Consider the following 22,384-nt stretch of genomic DNA (forward strand, 5'->3'; position numbering starts at 1 on the left):
CTCAGCCAATGGCTGTTTCATCAGGCCTGAGAAACTTGTCGCTTGTGATTTTTAACATTTTAATAAAGTAATTATTTACTTTAACACTTGCTGCCTTATTTTTGGACTAATTTTGAATACCTTGGGCCCTTTGGACGTTTTGGATTGCTGTCTTATCCTGAGTGCCTCTGTACGAAGTCTGCTGGGTGACTGTATTGACCCCATCCTGCTCTATTAGCATCAATGGAGATGCTACAACAAATGTGAGTGCAATCTTTTACACTTGTCTACATGTATCATTGCCTAAACAATACTAGGCCATATAGGCACTTTGTGTCTCTTTTATTGTTTCAGTACAGATTCCACATTTTACTCGGGAGGTTGGTCTTCTGGGTGACTGTTATAGATCCCAGACTGCTTCTACAGCACCAATTGAGGTGCCCTTATAAATGTGAGTGTACCCCTTACACACAAACAATCATCTTTTGGATCAAACAATATTAGGCCATGTGGCACATCTGTCTCTTCTTGTCCTTATTGACTTTTAAGGAAGCCATTTTGGACAATTTTTTTTTTATAAACAATTGTAGCCTCATGTGATTTAGATATTGCATAGTCTCATATCGTGATTACCTGTAGAATGCAATTAATTGCACAGCCCTAATTGGTACTGGTGAAAACCACTGCACACAAAGAAAATAGACAGTTACTTAAGGAGCCTCACAGTAGATCATTGGCATAATATTAATAAACAATACATGGTTAGATACAAATCCAGAAGATCCTTAGTAGCATGCAGGGAACTCAAATTAGCATAGATGCATAAATAATTTCCATACAATATGAAGAGGAATGTTCATAAACTCCACCCAAGGCTAAGCGACATTACCCCACATTCAGTTCATACCAATTGAATATTCAAAGTATAATTAATCAATGCCAAGTGTCACCTAAATGGATGACAGATAGAGAAAAAGGTAGTTAGCTTAAAGGGTCAATAAACACAAAATTAATTATATATGCATAATACTAAGCTTATTCATTGCCTCCCTTTACTCATGCATGTCACCATGTTGAAACCTAGGTTTCACTGCATTCCAGTGCTGAGGTGTTTTGCATATGTGCAGTAAACTCCCCTTCAGATACCTGCAGTGTAACCTAGGTTAAAAAAATTGCAGCACCCACAATTTGAGGGAGGTGCATGAAATGTATTAAGCGTTTAATACCCATTTTATTTGTCCTTGGAGGCCTCTATGTCTTGAACCATTCTGCTTATCTGGACTCCCAAATCTTCTATTACTTATTTATATTAATGGTGTTCCTTTTAGCAATATGTACCACTCAACAATAAACATTAATTTAGCAGGCTGATACAAAGAATCCTTAAAGGGGGACAGTGCAGTCAAAAACAATAATAGCCTATTTAAATAAAGCATTAGATGTAGGCAAACTTTGCAATTTCTACTCATTACCTATTTTGCAGATAAATCTCCTAAAATGGGAAAATATTGCAGGGTTTTTCACTGCATATGTATTATATATGTGCATTTGAAGGTTTTCAGATATCTCGGAATAAAAAAGAAGGCAGACACTCATGCTGTTCGGCTATTTTCTGAGCCAAATTTATTCTTGTGAAACTACAACTCACTAGGATCTGGATTTACACAGATCTTACTGTGCTGCATTTTCACAAGAATAGATTCGGCTGCAAAAATAAGCCAAACAGCATGAGTGGCAGCCTTCTTCATTCGGAGGTATCTGAAAAATTTAAATGCACATATCTAATATGTATACATGTGAAATATAGTCTAACCACTGAGCTAGGGTTTTTCCCTCACTCCCTAACTCCCTGCTCTGGTTACACTCTCCTGCTAGCTTTTTACTCCCTCACCGGAGCTGAGATATTCACACACTGCTCTGTGAAATCTCCTTGTAACCAGTATTTCACAGAGCAGCATGTCATGTCCGGTGTTTATAGAAGCTAATTTATTACCATGTTAGCCACCTGGTGCAGTGGGAGTAAGAAGCCAGCAGCATGGTATTACTGTCTGATTTTAGGATGCTTTTATGGTAATATATTAGCATTTACAGACACAGCAGCTAAACTTCTCACATACTGTTCTGTGAAATATGATCATGGTTACAAGGAGATTGTAGAGAAAAACAATAATTACTGGCACTACGTGTAGTAAAAATGGTAGGAAAAGGACTATATGTCCTGGTGCTACCCCCAACAATGTACAATAGACTACCACACACAAGAAAGAAAATTGGGGCTGCTAGCACTCATCCTACCTAATTGAGATAAAATACTAAAGTTTATTAAGTTAAATATTAAAAAAAGGTCAGAGTCACCTCTGTACTCTCATCAACCATAACACATAACACACAAACACTCCCTAAAACCCCTAAAACCGTGCACCACTCCCCTGTTTCCTGGCCGATAACAGGAGGCGTCGGCTTCAGGTGACAGGAGTGGTGACACAATGCTAACAACAGTATAGTTTACAACAAACGCGTTTCAGCCTTAGTATGGCCTTTTTCAATGTTATCTGTTGGTTAGTATTAAGAAAAATGAGCAAGCAGAAGCTGTGCAAATGTCCGTTTAAATACCCCTCCTCTAACTTCATCAGCCTATCCAAAAAGGTGTTGCCTATCACACCTTCTATTTCCTCCAATCATCTATTGCTATTCAGAAGAGAAATAAACACTACCGATTCGTTACAGAAGGTTATGGGCGTGTATTAGTGACGCCGATATTGACCAATCACGCTTCCTGATGTGTTTCCCCACACACGCCGTTCCCTGATAATACCTAGAATTTGGGCGTGTGGGGACGTGTATTAACACAAGCCGTTTCCTCTTATTGGTCAAAAATCGGTAAATACCCTATACGGCTGTCAAACAGTATTAGGTATATTCATGCAACCAAACACTGCTTGTGATCGTGAGTGGGGTATATAACAGACAAAATTTATGATAGGAAAGAATTGTAACTACAGATTACTGGTATAGTGTTAGAACGTAACAACCGGAGATTTTATAGAAGATTAGATTCACTTGCCTTAAGGAATTACTGACATTCAATGTCTGATATCCTCAAATCATACATCACAGAGCACCAAATATACACACGATTAACAATTCTCTCTAATCATTTGCACGTCTTTTAAATAAGGACATATAAATTTAAAAGCTTAAAGGTATACAATGGTGATAAATCTTACACACAGTCTACCAAGTCATGTCTCATAACAACATGAATATTACAAGGTGTTAATATAAAACTTCCCCTTTAATATCATTTACATGTGTTGAATAAGATATCCCTGAATTGTGTCAAAACTGTGATTAAAGTTAGATTCCCCATTTTTGAAACCTAAGCTTAATAAAAACATGTAAGCCTGTGTATACTTTTCTGGTCAATCCATCTTTATTATATAAAGATACCTTGTACAACTCACACACGTATTAACCCCTCCTACTGTCATATAGATTTAAGGTCAATACTTAGTACAGCACAGGTTTAAGATGCCATTAATATCATCCACTTAAACATGTAATGTCCACTTTATATCAAGACTTATACAAATAATAGTGTTTGATTATCAGATAATCATTGTAGAGAGTGCTGATGTGTTCCAGTGAATGATCCATATTAAATGGATAATTATAGGTACACCCAATAGTTATGTTCATTCATCCCATTGGGTATAACAGAATTTAAATTCAAAATCCATTTTGACTCCATCCTAAGCAGTCTCTGTTCTGTCTCACCTCCTCTGATACCTGGTCTTAAACGTTTAAGACCCCAACACCTAAAGCATTTAGAACTGCCGTGATGTGCCTGTAAAAAATGTTTAGCCACAGTAGTAATTTTTTTCCCTTTTTTCCACATCTTTCCCAGCATTTTTAATATTGCTTAGGTGTTCGGTCATTCGAGTCCCCAGACTACGGGTCGTCATCCCTACATAGTATAAATTACAGTCGCAGGTTATACAGTAAATAACATTCATACTTTTACAATTGATAAAGTCTCTTATAGGCCAATTTTTTCCAAACCTATCGGTCATGACATTTTTCGTAGTCATATATTGACACACACTACATCCACCACAGGCTATAGAGCCCTGGTAGATCGGTGTTTTATTAAAGTTTCTGTCAAAATGACTTCTGGTCAGTGTATCACCTATATTACTCGCTCGTCTATAGGTAAAGGAGGGTCTATCTGGGATTAATGGGCCAAGTACCTCGTCCGCTTTCAGGACATGCCAATATTTATTTACACTGCAATTTATACAATCACTGGTTCTCGAATACGTAGTAACGTATCTTATAGTATCATTGGTATCATTGGTATTTTTAATTCTGGGAGTGAGTAAATCTTTCCTATCTTTATTCAGGGCTTTATTATAGGCTCTGGCTAGGGATTTTCTAGAATATCCTCTATTAAAGTGATGGTCAAGTATGACTAACTACATCTTGCGATCCTAATGTAACTAGCAAAATAATGTGACTTTCATTCATCATTTCGCCATATTCATTCTAGTTTGTGCGCTATCTTATATTATTTTCCTACCTTACTAATATCCATCCTCCTCCCGTCGATTGTCAGCCATTGTTTTTTCTGCTGTCACGTGTTTTTATTATCCAATTACAGTACAGGCCACTTGGGGAATCAGCTCTAAGTAAAAACACCCTTATTCAATTCTGCGCATGCCCTAGCTCCGTAACCGCGGTGAGACAGAGATTAGGATGCGATTACGGAGCTAGGGCATGCGCAGAATTGAATAAGGGTGTTTTTACTTAGAGCTGATTCCCCGAGTGGCCTGTACTGTAATTGGATAATAAAAACACGTGACAGCAGAAAAAACAATGGCGGACAATCGACGGGAGGAGGATGGATATTAGTAAGGTAGGAAAATAATATAAGATAGCGCACAAACTAGAATGAATATGGCGAAATGATGAATGAAAGTCACATTATTTTGCTAGTTACATTAGGATCGCAAGATGTAGTTAGTCATACTTGACCATCACTTTAAGGAGTCTGGTTCTTAACTCTATTGCAGCTTTTTTGAAATTTTCCTCACTACTGCAATTGCGTCTCAGGCGGAGATATTCCCCTACAGGTAAGCCCCTTATAGTAGCAGAATGATGATAACTGCTAGCTAATAAAATATTATTTGTGGCAGTGGGTTTTCTGTAGGTATCAGTTGTTTATTCATTGCCTGTCTTATAGATCTGCAGATCTAAAAATTCAACTTTTTCAGTACTGATTGCGGAAGTGAGATATAGCCAAAAAAGGATTAACATTAAGGGCATCAATAAATTCTTCCAATAGATTACGTGGGCCATTCCAGACAAAGAAAATGTCGTCTATATACCTGGACCAGTGGGAAATGTATTGAGTCAGGTGCTTCAAGGTTTCATGAAACACAACCGTCTCTTCCCACCAGCCCAGGTATAAATTTGCGTATGTCGGGGCACACGAGGTGCCCATCGCGGTGCCGCATACTTGAAGGTAAAACCTATCATCAAACACAAAGAAGTTGTGTGATAGTACAAATTCCAGTAAATTGACTATAAACTCTTTAAGTTCTTGCCCCATATTTAAATCTCGGGATAAGAAATGAGCAATCGCCTTACTACCCCAACATGTCTTTATACTAGTGTAAAGCGATTCAACATCGCAAGTCACTAATAGGGTATTTGGATCAATCACAACATTTTGGATTTTATTAAGGATATGCATTGTATCCCTGGTGAATGACGGCAACTTTTCAACAACATTTCTCAGTCTGGCATCTATATATTTACTTGCTTTTTCTGTTAATGACCCAATCCCTGATACTATGGGCCTCCCCGGTGGTTTTATCAGGTTCTTGTGCACTTTGGGTAGCAAGTAAAATGTAGCGACCCTTGGTTGTTTTACTGTCAGGAACTCAAACTCCTTGAGGTCTATAACCTCCTTTGCCAATGCCTCCCTGATTAGTTTATTATACTTGTCAAGAAACATGTCAGTGGGATTACCTAGTAGATTTTTATAGTTGTCAGTATTGCATAACTGTCGTTTAGCCTCTTCTTTATATAGATCGTTTGGCCAAATCACTATATTGCCCCCTTTATCACTTTTCTTGATCTGCACATCGTTCCACTTTCTTAGCTCTTGCAGGGCTAGACTTTCCTCTTTACTCAGGTTATACCCTCCATGGCTATTCCCAGTAGGTGTGTTAATAATGTCATTACATACTAGGTTCAGAAAGGTTAGGGCATTTGACGAAGTGCTATTAGGAGGTACAAAATGTGATTTCTTTTTCAGTATGTTTCTCCAACTATAATCTACTGTATCTGGGTTTTCTCCACTGTTATCATCCAATAGAGAAATTAGATCCTCTATAGCACTCAAATCATTTTTTTCTATAGTTGGATCTTCTCCATTACAGAAATATTTCTTTAATAAGATTTTTCTAGTAAACAAATGTGCATCCTTAATAGCTTCAAATTTATTCAAAAAGGGAGTCGGGACAAAAGTAAGACCTTTTTTCAGGACTTCTATCTGATTATGGGTAAGATTTTTTTCTGATAGATTTATTATATTCAGTTCTGAGTGTTCTACTTCTTTTTCTGTGATTGCTTCTGATTGAAGCGTACCTGTCTCTTTGGTCTGAGCCTGTTTGCTTCTGCCCCTTCGTGTTCTCCGCCTAAAGGGACACTTTTATCTGCATTGACTCTATGGGGTTGGATCCTATTTTTAAGGATCGTTTTGGGTCTATTGTCAGTATCTGGGTCAGAATTATCAGCATCTGTACTGTCTCCCTCTCTATCAGAGGCGTCTGATTCAAACCCTGCAACTTTATTTTTACCCCATGAATATACAGTTTGTTTGGTATAGTCATTAAGATCTCTATCAATTTTACGGTTGTTACGTTCTAACACTATACCAGTAATCTGTAGATACAATTCTTTCCTATCATAAATTTTGTCTGTTATATACCCCACTCACGATCACAAGCAGTGTTTGGTTGCATGAATATACCTAATACTGTTTGACAGCCGTATAGTGTATTTACCGATTTTTGATCAATAAGAGGAAACAGCTTGTGTCAATACACATCCCCACATGCCCAAATTCTAGGTATTATCAGGGAACGGCGTGTGTGGGGAAACACATCAGGAAGCATGATTGGTCAATATTGGCGTCACTAATACACGCCCATAACCTTCTGTAACGAATCGGTAGTGTTTATTTCTCTTCTGAATAGCAATAGATGATTGGAGGAAATAGAAGGTGTGATAGGCAACACCTTTTTGGATAGGCTGATAGGAGGGGTATTTAAACGGACATTTGCACAGCTTCTGCTTGCTCATTTTTCTTAATACTAACCAACAGATAACATTGAACAAGGCCATACTAAGGCTGAAACGCGTTTGTTGTAAACTATACTGTTGTTAGCATTGTGTCACCACTCCTGTCACCTGAAGCCGATGCTTCCTGTTATCGGCCAGGAAACAGGGGAGTGGTGCACTGTTTTTAGGGGTTTTAGGGAGTGTTTGTGTGTTATGTGATATGGTTGATGAGAGTACAGAGGTGACTCTGACCTTTTTTTTATATTTAACTTAATAAACTTTAGTATTTTATCTCAATTAGGTAGGATGAGTGCTAGCAGCCCCAATTTTCTTTCTTGTGTGTGGTAGTCTTTTGTACATTGTTGGGGTAGCACCAGGACATATAGTCCTTTTCCTACCATTGTTACTACACGTAGTGCCAGTAATTATTGTTTTTCTCTATAGTTAACAAAGTGAAGGCTTGAGCCAGCATGCTGTCTTTATTACTAGAGCACACGTTTATTTATCTCACTGACATCAAACATGGCCACATTTGACCTAGGAGCAGAAATGCTTAAATGGACTCAGGACATTACTAATCTAACCTTGGATTTAAAGAATAAGAATACTAATGATAATAATAGTTCAGCTGAGTGGTATGAATCACTGAAAGACTTGAAAAAAATGAGGAAAAAACAAATTAGAAAGCAGTGGAATATAGGAATATATAATTTTTATAAGGACAATTCCATAATTCCTAGAGGCTTAAGGTTAAAACTTTTTCCTTCTTTCAGTGATTTTAAACCGGAATTCAAACTGAAATGGGAAGGTGCTCTGACCGAGTGCTCATTAAAACTGATTGGGTACCTAACTGAACATGAGCTCGACAAATTAACTATTATAAATGAGGAAATCTCTAAATTGTGCGCTGATCTGAAAGAATTTGAAATTAATGAGGATTTTCAAAAATCATATAATAAAACCAAGAGCGAAGTAGAAAAATTTGCTTAATTTAGTTCAGAGAAAAAAGAGCGCAAAATTGATAGAGATCTTAATGACTATACCAAACAAACTGTATATTCATGGGGTAAAAATGAAGTTGCAGGGTTTGAATCAGACACCTCTGATAGAGAGGGAGACAGTACAGATGCTGATAATTCTGACCCAGATACTGACAATAGACCCAAAACGATCCTTAAAAATAGGATCCAACCCCATGGATAAAAGTGTCCCTTTAGGCAGAGAACACGAAGGGGCAGAAGCAAACAGGCTCAGACCAAAGAGACAGGTACACTTCAATCAGAAGCAATCACAGAAAAAGAAGTAGAACACTCAGAACTGAATATAATAAATCTATCAGAAAAAATTCTTACCCATAATCAGATAGAAGTCCTGAAAAAAGGTCTTACTTTTGTCCCGATTCCCTTTTTGAATAAATTTGAAGCTATTAAGGATGCACATTTGTTTACTAGAAAAATCTTATTAAAGAAATATTTCTGTAATGGAGAAGATCCAACTATAGAAAAAAATTATTTGAGTGCTATAGAGGATCTAATTTCTCTATTGGATGATAACAGTGGAGAAAACCCAGATACAGTAGATTATAGTTGGAGAAACATACTGAAAAAGAAATCACATTTTGTACCTCCTAATAGCACTTCGTCAAATGCCCTAACCTTTCTGAACCTAGTATGTAGTGACATTATTAACACACCTACTGGGAATAGCCATGGAGGGTATAACCTCAGTAAAGAGGAAAGTCTAGCCCTGCAAGAGCTAAGAAAGTGGAACGATGTGCAGATCAAGAACGATCTATATATAGAAGAGGCTAAACGACAGTTATGCAATACTGACAACTATAAAAATCTACTAGGTAATCCCACTGACATGTTTCTTGATAAGTATAATAAACTAATCAGGGAGGCATTGGCAAAGGAGGTTATAGACCTCAAGGAGTTTGAGTTCCTGACAGTAAAACAACCAAGGGTCGCTACATTTTACTTGCTACCCAAAGTGCACAAGAACCTGATAAAACCACCGTGGAGGCCCATAGTATCAGGGATTGGGTCATTAACAGAAAAAGCAAGTAAATATATAGATGCCAGACTGAGAAATGTTGTTGAAAAGTTGCCATCATACACCAGGGATACAATGCATATCCTTAATAAAATCCAAGATGTTGTGATTGATCCAAATACCCTATTAGTGACTTGCGATGTCGAATCGCTTTACACTAGTATAAAGACATGTTGGGGTAGTAAGGCGATTGTAGCAAAAAAGATTTGTTCCAGCCACCAATAGTTAAAAAACCTTTATTTCTTCATATAGGGTCTTTTGACAAACATACAACGTTTCAGACCTGCTATAGGTCCTTAGTCATGTATGTTGACTACATGTCATGTCATGTAGTCGTTGTATGTTTGTCAAAAGACCCTATATGAAGAAATAAAGGTTTTTTAACTATTGGTGGCTGGAACAAATCTTTTTTGCTACTTGAAGTATTTGCAGGATAAGGCAGATCCTGGGTTCCGTGCCCCACAAGCCACATATCTGTTGGTGCTGTTTTCCACACTTTGCTTTGTAGTAAGGCGATTGCTCATTTCTTATCCCGAGATTTAAATATGGGGCAAGAACTTAAAGAGTTTATAGTCAATTTACTGGAATTTGTACTATCACACAACTTCTTTGTGTTTGATGATAGGTTTTACCTTCAAGTATGCGGCACCGCGATGGGCACCTCGTGTGCCCCAACATACGCAAATTTATACCTGGGCTGGTGGGAAGAGACGGTTGTGTTTCATGAAACCTTGAAGCACCTGACTCAATACATTTCCCACTGGTCCAGGTATATAGACGACATTTTCTTTGTCTGGAATGGCCCACGTAATCTATTGGAAGAATTTATTGATGCCCTTAATGTTAATCCTTTTGGGCTATATCTCACTTCCGCAATCAGTACTGAAAAAGTTGAATTTTTAGATCTGCAGATCTATAAGACAGGCAATGAATTAACAACTGATACCTACAGAAAACCCACTGCCACAAATAATATTTTATTAGCTAGCAGTTATCATCATTCTGCTACTATAAGGGGCTTACCTGTAGGGGAATATCTCCGCCTGAGATGCAATTGTAGTAGTGAGGAAAATTTCAAAAAAGCTGCAATAGAGTTAAGAACCAGACTCCTTAATAGAGAATATTCTAGAAAATCCCTAGCCAGAGCCTATAATAAAGCCCTGAATAAAGATAGGAAATATATAAGATACGTTACTACGTATTCGAGAACCAGTGATTGTATAAATTGCAGTGTAAATAAACATTGGCATGTCCTGAAAGTGGACAAGATACTTGGCCCATTAATCCCAGATAGACCCTCCTTTACCTATAGACGAGCGAGTAATATAGGTGATACATAGTGATGTCGCGAACAGTTTGCCAGAGAACAGTTCCCGGCGAACATAGCTTGTTCGCGTTTGCCGCTGCGGGCGAACATATGCGATGTTCAATTCGCCCCCTATTCTTTATCATTGAGTAAACTTTGACCTTGTATCTCACAGCCTGATGACACATTTCAGCCAATCAGCAGCAGACACTCCCTCACAGACCCTCCCAGCTTCTGGGCAGAAGCCATTTTAGATTCATAACGATCTTGCTTTCTTAGTGAGAGGAGGTTTAGTGTTGCTGCTGCTGACATTATAGGGAAATAGATAGCTAGGCTAGTGTATTTAGTGTCCAGTACAGTCCTGAAGGACTCATCTAATCTCTGCTGTAAGGACAGCACCCCAAAAAGCCCTTTTTAGGGCTAGAACTTCAGTTTTTTCAGTCTTTTGGTTAATTGCTCTGTGCCAGCCACCACTCATATCTGCTTAACAACAAAACTTTTAAATCATTTTGCTAGTGTAATCTAATTTCATTTTCTATCAGGCCTGTGTGTCAGGCTTACACAGCATATACTGTGGTTAATTGCTCTGTGCCAGCAGCCACCACTCATATGTGCTTAACATTATTGTAAATTTTTTTAAAAAAAACTTTGAAATCATTTTGCTAGTGTAACCTAATTTCATTTTCTATCAGGCCTGTGTCTCAGGCTCACACAGCACACAGTGGTTAATTGCTCTGTGCCAGCCACCACTCATATGTGCTTAACATTAGTGTAAATTTAAACCAAAAAACTTTTAATTCATTTTGCTAGTGTAATCTAACTTCATTTTCTATCAGGCCTGTGTGTCAGTCTCACACAGCATATACTGTGCTTAATTGCTGTGCCAGCCACCACTCATATCTGCTTAACATTATTGTAAATTTTTTAAAAAAAACTTTAAAATCATTTTGCTAGTGTAATCTAATTTCATTTTCCATCAGGCCTGTGTGTCAGGCCCACATCATATAGTGTGATTACTAGCTCTTTTTTCCACCACTTATATCTGGTGTAACATTAGTGTAAAATTGTAATACATTTTTTTTACATCAGTCCTCTTCTAGTGTTATTTAATGTTAGTTGCCAGGCCAGCCTGGCTGCCATTAGTGCCAGCCTGTGTGTCAGGCTGCCATCATATACTGTGCCTACTTCCATCCTCAGTGCCAGTCCACCCCTCCTATCTGGTGTAACATTATTTTAAATTTTGTAAAAAAAATAATTTGACATCAGTATTCTAGTGTTATTTAATTTTAGTTGCCAGGCCAGCCTGCCACTAGTGCCAGCCTGTGTGTCAGGCTACCAGCACATACTGTGCCTACTTATATCCTGAGTGCCATCACTCCTATCTGTTGTAACATTACTGAAATTTTTTTTTAAATTTTTTTTTTACATCAGTCTTCTGTTATTTAATTGCAGTTGCCTTGCCTAGTGCCACCAATCATATTTGTTTATTACAGTAGTGTAAATATTTAAAATAAAAACTTTTTTGACTGTGAATCATCAGTCTGCTAGTGCAATTGAATTGCAGTTTCCTGCCTGCCAGCGTGTGTGCCAGGCCCACTTGCCAACGAGTGCCACCAATCATATTTGTTATAACAGTATTTTAAATATTTAAAAAAAAACTTTTTTGACTGTGAAGCATCAGTCAGCTAGTGTAATCTAATTGCAGTTGCCTTCCTCCCAGCGTGTGTGCCAGGCCCACTTGCCAACTAGTGCCACCAATCATATTTGTTATAACAGTAGTGTAAAAATTACAAAAAAAAATATTTTTTGACTGTGAAAGATCAGTCTGCTAGTGTAATCTAATTGAAGTTTCCTGCCTGCCAGCGTGTGTGCCAGGCCGACTTGCTGCCAACTATTGCCACCAATAATATTTGTTATAACAGTTTTGAAAATATTTAAAATTAAAACTTTTTTGACTGTGAATCATCAGTCTGCTAGTGCAATTGAATTGCAGTTGCCTGCCTGCCAGCGTGTGTGTCAGGCCCACTTTCCAACTAGTGCCACCAATCATATTTGTTATAACAGTAGTGTAAATATTAAAAAAAAAAGATTTTTTTTACTGTGAAACATCAGTCTGTTAGTGTAATCTAATTGAAGTTGCCTGCCTGCCAGAGTGTGTGCCAGGTCCACTTGCCAAGTTAGTGGCACCACTCATAACCTACGTTATTCCAAACAATTTAGGAATGTTAGGTGATTTAGGCCCTTTATGGCTTAAAACCAGACTCTGCATCAACTATGTAATTTTTCGTGGGAGTTTTGCCATGGATCCCCCTCCGGCATGCCAGAGTCCAGGTGTTAGTCCCCTTGAAACAACTTTTTCATCACTATTGTGGCCAGAAAGAGTCCCTGTGGGTTTTAAAATTCGCCTGCCCATTGAAGTCAATGGCGGTTTGCCCGGTTCGCGAACATTTGCGGAAGTTTGCGTTCGCTGTTCGCGAACGCAAAATTTTAGGTTTGCGACATCACTAGTGATACACTGACCAGAAGTCATTTTGACAGAAACTTTAATAAAACACCAATCTACCAGGGCTCTATAGCCTGTGGTGAATGTAGTGTGTGTCAATATATGACTAAGAAAAATGTCATGACCGATAGGTTTGGAAAAAGTGGCCTATAAGAGACTTTATCAATTGTAAAAGTACGAATGTTATTTACTGTATAACCTGCAACTGTAATTTATACTATGTAGGGATGACGACCTGTAGTCTGGGGACTTGAATGACTGAACACCTAAGCAATATTAAAAACACTGGGAAAGATGTGGAAAAAGGGAAAAAAATTACTACTGTGGCTAAACATTTTTTACAGGCACATCATGGCAGTTCTAAATACTTTAGGTGTTGGGGTCTTGAGCGTTTAAGACTAGGTATCAGAGGGGGTGAGACAGAACAGAGACTGCTTAGGATGGAGACAAAATGGATTTTTTATTTAAATTCTGTTATACCCAATGGGATGAATGAACATAATAACTATTGGGTGTACCTATAATTATCCATTTAATATGGATCAGTCACTGGAACACATCAGCACTCTCTACAATGATTATCTCATAATCAAACACTCTATTATTTGTATAAGTCTTGATATAAAGCGGACATTACATGTTTAAGTGGATGATATTAATGGCATCTTAAACCTGTGCTGTACTAAGTATTGACCTTAAACCTATATGACAGTAGGAGGGGTTAATACGTGTGTGAGTTGTACAAGGTATCTTTATATAATAAAGATGGATTGACCAGAAAAGTATACACAGGCTTACATGTTTTTATTAAGCTTAGGTTTCATAAATGGGGAATCTAACTTTAATCACAGTTTTGACACAATTCATGGATATCTTATTCAACACATGTAAATGATATTCCAGGGGAAGTTTTAAATTAACACCTTGTAATATTCATGTTGTTATGAGACATGACTTGGTAGACTGTGTGTAAGATTTATCACCATTGTATACCTTTAAGCTTTTAAATTTATATGTCCTTATTTAAAAGACGTGCAAATGATTAGAGAGAATTGTTAATCGTGTGTATATTTGGTGCTCTGTGATGTATGATTTGAGGATATCAGACATTGAATGTCAGTAATTCCTTAAGGCAAGTGAATCTAATCCTCTATAAAATCTCCAGTTGTTACGTTCTAACACTATACCAGTAATCTGTAGATACAATTCTTTCCTATCATAAATTTTGTCTGTTATATACCCCACTCACAATCACAAGCAGTGTTTGGTTGCATGAATATACCTAATACTGTTTGACAGCCGTATAGGGTATTTAACGATTTTTGACCAATAAGAGGAAACAGCTTGTGTTAATACACGTCCCCACACGTCCAAATTCTAGGTATTATCAGGGAACGGCGTGTGTGGGGAAACACATCAGGAAGCATGATTGGTCAATATCAGCGTCACTAATACACGCCCATAACCTTCTGTAACGTATCGGTAGTGTTTATTTCTCTTCTGAATAGCAATAGATGATTGGAGGAAATAGAAGGTGTGATAGGCAACACCTTTTTGGATAGGCTGATGAAGTTAGAGGAGGGGTATTTAAACGGACATTTGCACAGCTTCTGCTTGCTCATTTTTCTTAATACTAACCAACAGATAACATTGAAAAAGGCCATACTAAGGCTGAAACGCATTTGTTGTAAACTATACTGTTGTTAGCATCGTGTCACCACTCCTGTCACCTGAAGCCAATGCTTCCTGTTATTGGCCAGGAAACAGGGGTGTGGTGCACGGTTTTTAGGGGTTTTAGGGAGTGTTTGTGTGTTATGTGTTATGGTTGATGAGAGTACAGAGGTGACTCTGACCTTTTTTTTAATATTTAACTTAATAAACTTTAGTATTTTATCTCAATTAGGTAGGATGAGTGCTAGCAGCCCCAATTTTCTTTCTTGCGTGTGGTAGTCTACAAGGAGATTGTTTCACAGAGCAGTATGTGAGAAGCTCAGCTCAGGTGTTACCAGAGCAGGGGGGAGACTGTAACTATCAGCGCTAAACTACTAATATAATTTAATACAAAACTTTGATTGAAGGTTTTTATGACAATTTGGTAACTATAAAGTTGTTTCACAGGTTAACCACTCTGTCTTTATATAGCCAAATTATCATATATCAGATAATTTATTACGATTTGATAAGGTACACTAAATGGCATAAAAGAAATAAGTATAGCATAGTTGAAATAGCAACAGTCCGAAACTACACAAAACTGAGACTTAGGAATTGGTTATATTGTGAATAGGCAGGCAAGTCACTAGGTACGCAATATAACAGAATTGAATAGTATAAATATTTACACAGAGTACCTTAGCGTTTGCCAACAGGAGAGGATCGGAAGAGAATTAGATCCTTAACACCTAATCTGCTGCCCCTAACAAACCTCCAGGAACTTGTGGAAGAAGATGAGTTTTGATTAATATTGTCGATAATCTCACTTACTTCTTGACATTTAGAATCATACTTAGGGAGGAAATGGAATTGAGTATGGAAACCGTAATTGATGTAGAATGGACTATAACCAGTGGAGGAATTGAGTGTATTGTTATAAGAGAATTCGGCTAAATAGAGGAAGGAAGACCAGGAATCCTGTTGATGGGAACAGTAAGATCTTAAATACTGTTCTATCCACTGATTTGTCCTTTCAGTCTGCCTGTTGGTCTGTGGATGGTATGAGGTACTCAATCTCTGATCGATACCCAAAGTAGAACACAACTTCCTCCAGAACTTGGAGGTGAACTGCATTCTGTGGTTGCTAATAACAGTGGTTGGAAGGCCATAGAGGTAAAGTATTTGTTTGATAAACATCTGAGCGGTCTGTTTTGAAGTTGGTAATCCCATACAGGGTACAAAGTGAGCCATCTTGGAAAAAACATCTACAACGACGAAGATGGTGGTGACGGTAGAAGAGGTAGGTAGATCCACTATGAAATCCATAGTGAGAGTTTTCCAAGGTCCTTTAGGGATAGAGAGGGAATGAAGAAACCCAACATGATTTTTACGTGAGAACTTGGAAGTGGCACAGATAGAACAATTGTTCACATAGTCCTTGACTGATTTAAATAAAGAAGGCCACCAGTAAGAACATGCAATAAGTTCATAAGTCTTTTGGTTACCCATGTGGCTAGCAAGAGGTGAGTCATGGTTTTGCTGAAGAATTAGAGATCTCAAAGACTTAGGTATATACAACCGTTGATTGTAATATAGTAAATCTTCTGAATTTTGTGTCAGAACTTCAAGCGGTTTATTGGAATCTGTTGCTTGAGACTTTTTTAACATAGGACTAAGGTTGGAAAGTAAATGTACAAATGCATCTTTGGATAGTACTGTGGAAGGATTGTGGATTACGTTAGGTCTGGTGTCCTTTCTTGACAGGGCATCAGCCTTTCCATTCTTCTCCACAGGATGGAAGGTGATAAGGTAACGGAAGCGGGAGAAGTATAAACTCCACCTCAGTTGATAATGTCCTGTTACACTGAAGGTACTGGAGGTTTTTGTGATCAGTATAAATCACTATAGGATGAGTGGCACCCTCTAATAGATGGCGCCAATGGTCAAATTAATATTTTATTGCCACTAATTCCTTTTCCCCAATGGGGTAATTTATTTCAGCCAATGTAATTAATCTAGACAAATAGGCAACTGGGTGTAATGGCTCTAGAAAAGATTTCTTTTGGGAAAGGATAGCGCCAATGGCGTAATCTGAGGCGTCTACCTCTAATATAAACTGATGATCAGTGTTGGGAAACTGTAAAATAGGAGCTGTACAGAATTTATGTTTAAGTTGATCAAATACTAACTGATGCCTAGATTTAGAGTTCTGCATTAGCCGTCAAAAGCAGCATTAAAGGGTCCTAACACTGCTTTTTACCGCCAGCTGGTATTTAGAGTCATGTAGGTAAAGGTACCGCTCTCTTTTATTCAGCGACTTTTGGCTACCGCAGATCCCCTTACGCCAATTGCGTATCCTATCTTTTTAATGGGATCTGCCTAACGCTGGTATTACGAGTCTTGGAAGAAGTGAGCGGTACACCCTCTACCGACAAGACTCCTACTGCCTAAGAAAAGTCTGTAGTTAAGAGCTTTATGGTCTAACATGGAACATAAAGCTCTTAACTAAAGTGCTCTAAAGTACACTAACACCCATAAACTACCTATGTACCCCTAAACCAAGGCCCCCCCCACATCGCCGCCACTATAATAAAATTTTTTAACCCCTAATCTGCCGACCGCACATCGCCGCCACCTACATTATACCTATGAACCCCTAATCTGCTGCCCCTAACATCGCCAACACCTAAATTATATTTATTAACCCCTAATCTGCCCCCCCCCACTTCGCCGCAACCTAACTACAAGTATTAACCCCTAATCTGCCGACCGGACCTCGCCGCCACTATAATAAATGTATTAACCCCTAAACCGCCGCACTCCCGCCTCGCAAACACTAGAATAAATTGTATTAACCCCTAATCTGCCCTCCCTAACATCGCCGCCACCTACCTACAATTATTAACCCCTAATGTGCCGCCCCCAACGTCGCAGCTACTATAATAAAGTTATTAACCACTAAACCTAAGTCTAACCCTAACCCTTACACCCCTAAATTAAATATAATTTAAATAAAACGAAATAAATTTACTCTAATTAAATAAATTAATCCTATTTAAAACTAAGTACTTACCTATAAAATAAACCCTAATATAGCTACAATATAACTCATAGTTACATTGTAGCTATTTTAGGATTTATATTTATTTTACAAGCAACTTTGTATTTATTTTAACTAGGTACAATAGCTATTAAATAGTTAATAACTATTTAATAGCTACCTAGTTAAAATAAGTACACAATTACCTGTAAAATAAATCCTAACCTAAGTTACAAATACACCTAACACTACACTATTAATAAATTAATTAAATAAATTAACTACAATTATCTAAACTAAAATACAATTAAATAAACTAAACTATAGTACAAAAAAAACAAACACTAAATTACAAAAAATAAAAAAATATTACAAGAATTTTAATCTAATTACACCTAATCTAAGCCCCCTAATAAAATAAAAAATCCCCCCAAAATAATAAAATTCCCTACCCTATTCTAAATTACAAAAGTAATCAGCTCTTTTACCAGCCCTTAAAAGGGCTTTTTGCGGGGAATTGCCCCAAAGTAATCAGCTCTTTTACCTGTAAAAGAAAATACAAAACCCCCCCCAACATTACAACCCACCACCCACATACCCCTATTCTAACCTACCCAAACCCCCCTTAAAAAAACCTATCACTAACCCCCTGAAGATCTCCCTACCTTGAGTCGTCTTCACACAGCCGAGCCGAAGTCTTCATCCAATCCGGACGATGTGGTCTTCCATCCGGGCGAAGTCTTGATCCAAGCGGCAAAGAAGAGGTCCTCCATCCGGGCGATGTCTTCTTCCAAGCGGCATCTTCTATCTTCTGTCTTCCGGATCCATCTTTATCCCGCCAACGCGGAACATCCTCCTTCCCCGACGGACTAACGACAAATGAAGGTTCCTTTAAATGACGTCATCCAAGACGGCGTCCCTCGAATTCCGATTGGCTGATAGGATTCTATCAGCCAATCGGAATTAAGGTAGTAAAAATCTGATTGGCTGATTCAATCAGCCAATCAGATTGAAGTTCAATCCGATTGGCTGATCCAATCAGTCACTCAGATTGAGCTCGCATTCTATTGGCTGTTCTGATCAGCCAATAGAATGCGAGCTCAATCTGATTTAGGGGTTAATACATTTATTATAGTGGTGGCGAGGTCCGGTCAGCAGATTAGGGGTTAATACTTGTAGTTAGGTTGCGGTGACGTGGGGGGGGGGCAAATTAGGGGTTAATAAATATAATATAGGTGTCAGCGATGTTGGGGGCAGCAGATTAGGGGTTCATATGGATAATGTAGGTGGCGGCGGTGTCCGCAGCGGAAGATTAGGGGTTAATATTATAATGCAGGTGTCAGCGATAGTGGGGTTGGCAGATTAGGGGTTAATAAGTGTAAGGTTAGGGGTGTTTAGACTCGGGGTTCATGTTAGGGTGTTAGATGTAGACTTGGAAAGTGTTTCCCCATAGGATACAATGGGGCTGCGTTAGGAGCTTAACGCTGCTTTTTTGCAGGTGTTAGGTTTTTTTCAGCCCAAACTGCCCCATTGTTTCCTATGGGGGAATCGTGCACGAGCACCTTTTGCCAGCTTACCGCTACCATAAGCAACGCTGGTATTGAGGGTTGAAGTGGCGCTAAATTCGGCTTAACGCTCCCTTTTCGGAGCCTAACGCAGCCATTCAGAAAACTCTAAATACCAGCGTTGTTTAAAGGGAGCAGTAAGAAAAAAGGGAGCGTTAGAGCCGTGGGTTTTTACCGACAAAACTCTAAATCTAGGTGTGAGTTTCTGGAGTCCAATTAAACAGGTTGTGAATCTTTGTTAAATTAGTTAGAGGCCTGGCTAACGTAGCAAAATTGGGAGTAAATTTGCGATAAAAGTTAGCAAACCCCAAAAATTGTTGCACCTCTTTTCTGGAGTTAGGGGTAGGCCATTCTTTAACTGCAGTAACCTTATTATTCTCCATATGAATACCTTCAGGGGTAATACGGTATCCCAAAAAGGAGATTTCAGAAAAGTAAAGTTAATTTTTCTAATTTAGCGTATAGATGCTGTTTCCTTAACCTAGCTCAAACTGTTCATACCTGACTTTTATGATCAACATCATTTTTAGAGTAGATCAAAATATCGTCAGGGTAAACTACGATGTAAACATCTAATATATCACAGAAAATATTGTTGATCAAGCATTGGAATGTAGCAGGAGAGTTGCCTGCTCTTATTCTTATCAGATGGAAGCACCTCTAAAAGATCCAACTTAGTGAAAATCGTGGCACCTCGCAACCTTTCTATGAGTTCATGTATAAGGGGCAATGGATACCTGTTTTTTCTCATGATCTTATTTAACTCTCTATAATCAATGATAGGACTTAACGAGCCATCTTTATTACAAAAAACAAACCTGCCCCTGCCGGAGAAGTGCTAGGTCTTATAAAACCCTTCCTAAGGTTATCGTTAATGTAGATTTTTAAGTGTTCTAGCTCAGGTTTGGACAAAGGGTAAATATGCCCACAAAGAATAGAAACTCCAGGTAAAAGGTCAATAGGGCAATCATAGGCCCCATGGGGTGGTAGGGTTTCTGCTTCCTTTTTATAAAAAACATCAGAAAATTAGTTATAGTGATATGGTTACTGTGATAATGAGGTGTGTAATATAGTAGTTGAACCAAAGCAATGTTCCTTACAATAAATGGAAGTAAAAAAGAGATTTGTAGTAGTGTAATCTATAGTGGGTTGGAGGAACCTAAGCCAGTTTATACCCAATACTAACTTAAATATTGGAGACTGTATAACATCAAACGTGAGAGTTTCAGTGTGACCAGTGTTAGTAGTAAGAAGCAGAGGAATAGTTTGGTATGAGATAGGACCAGAAGGAAGAAAAGAACCATCAATTACCTTCAGTGAGACAGGACTATTCTTTGGTATTAACATAATCATGTTTAACATAATCATGATCGATAACATTTCCACAAGCCCCTGTATCAATAAGCGCTTCAGTAGTCATCTTGTGTTGTTCCCACTGTGAAAATAAAGGCAATAAAAAATAAGTATCAGAGCGATTGCTATTAGCAAGGGTATAAAGTTGGGGTTCTTACCAAACTTATTCTTGTTAAGGTTGGGGCAGTCCTTCACCTCATGTCCTGGGGAGGCACAGTACATACACAAACTAAGAGATCTCCTTCTGTTTTTTTCTTGGCTAGTGAGGGGTCCTTTCACAAACCCAATCTCAATTGGCTGTGATGTCTCTCTAGCAGTGGGGTTTGATGGTATAAGGAGCCTCCTGAAAGAGCCTTTCTCAGATCTTCATTCTCTGAGACGTCTATCAACACTAGTCGATAGTGCAAACAATTCTTCTAGGGAATCAGGAATGCCAGTTCTTGATAGTTCATCCTTTATCTCTTCCGAGAGACCTAGACGGAACTGGTACTTTAAAGAAATCTCGTTCCAGAGGGAATCTTTTGCTGATATCTTAAATTGTATATATATATCTCAACAGGATTTCTTAGTTGCTTAAGTGACCTAAGTGTATTCTTGGCAGTCACCTGTAATCACCTATAATCCTTCTGCAGTCAGCACTTCAGCTGTTAGGTTGGCCTTGGCGGTGAGGCCAAGGCCAACCTAACAGCTGAAGTGCTGACTGCAGAAGACGCTGAAGGTAAAGAATGTGGCACCAGAAACCCCACGTAAGTCTGACCTGAATAAGAGCACCGAGAATGGAAGACCAAACGAAGCATAAGAGTTTACGGTAGATGCTGCCTAATCTTAACACGCTGTGAAAGGCGCTACTCCCTGGTACTGAATGTTCCGTTACTTATGAATGGGAAAAGGGTTTTCACTAAGGACTCTGCAACATACACTTTGCTTTATTAACCCTACTGCGCAAAGGTTTAACTTGCAGGACAAACTGGACGCTAATCATACTAACAGCTGCAAGCTATCATGACAACAGCCATGGGGGTGCACATTGTATTAGCTGGCCACAACAAGTGGGAATAGCTATACACAGTGGATGTGGGAAACAGAGGTTAAATTTGAATGAGACATTCAACTCTGGATTTATAACTAACAGGGAACTCCCTATTATATGTTATGGGTACCCATTACTAACTTTGTCTAGTGAACATGGTATTTTCGTTATCTTTTTTGCTTGTGGCAACATGTTTATTAATAAATATATGTTAGATAAACTGATTTATTACCGTTATTGTTTTGATTTATAAATTGAATCCGACAAGGTTTGTGCTGGGTAAAGATATACTGAACTAATAGTTCGTTCTGCTTTGAAGTTTCAATATATATATATATATATATATATATATATATATATATATATATATATATATATATATATATATATATATATATATATATATATATATATATATATATATATATACTGTATATATCAGGTGCAGCCTAGAAAGGATTAATTATAATGATACAACAATAGAAAAGTAGATACTCCAAATAAGGAGTGTCTAAAAGTCTAGGATATCCTACACTTTTAGACACTCCGT

This window comes from Bombina bombina, chromosome 4 (assembly GCF_027579735.1).
Source record: "Bombina bombina isolate aBomBom1 chromosome 4, aBomBom1.pri, whole genome shotgun sequence".
NCBI classification, from domain to species: Eukaryota; Metazoa; Chordata; class Amphibia; order Anura; family Bombinatoridae; genus Bombina; species Bombina bombina.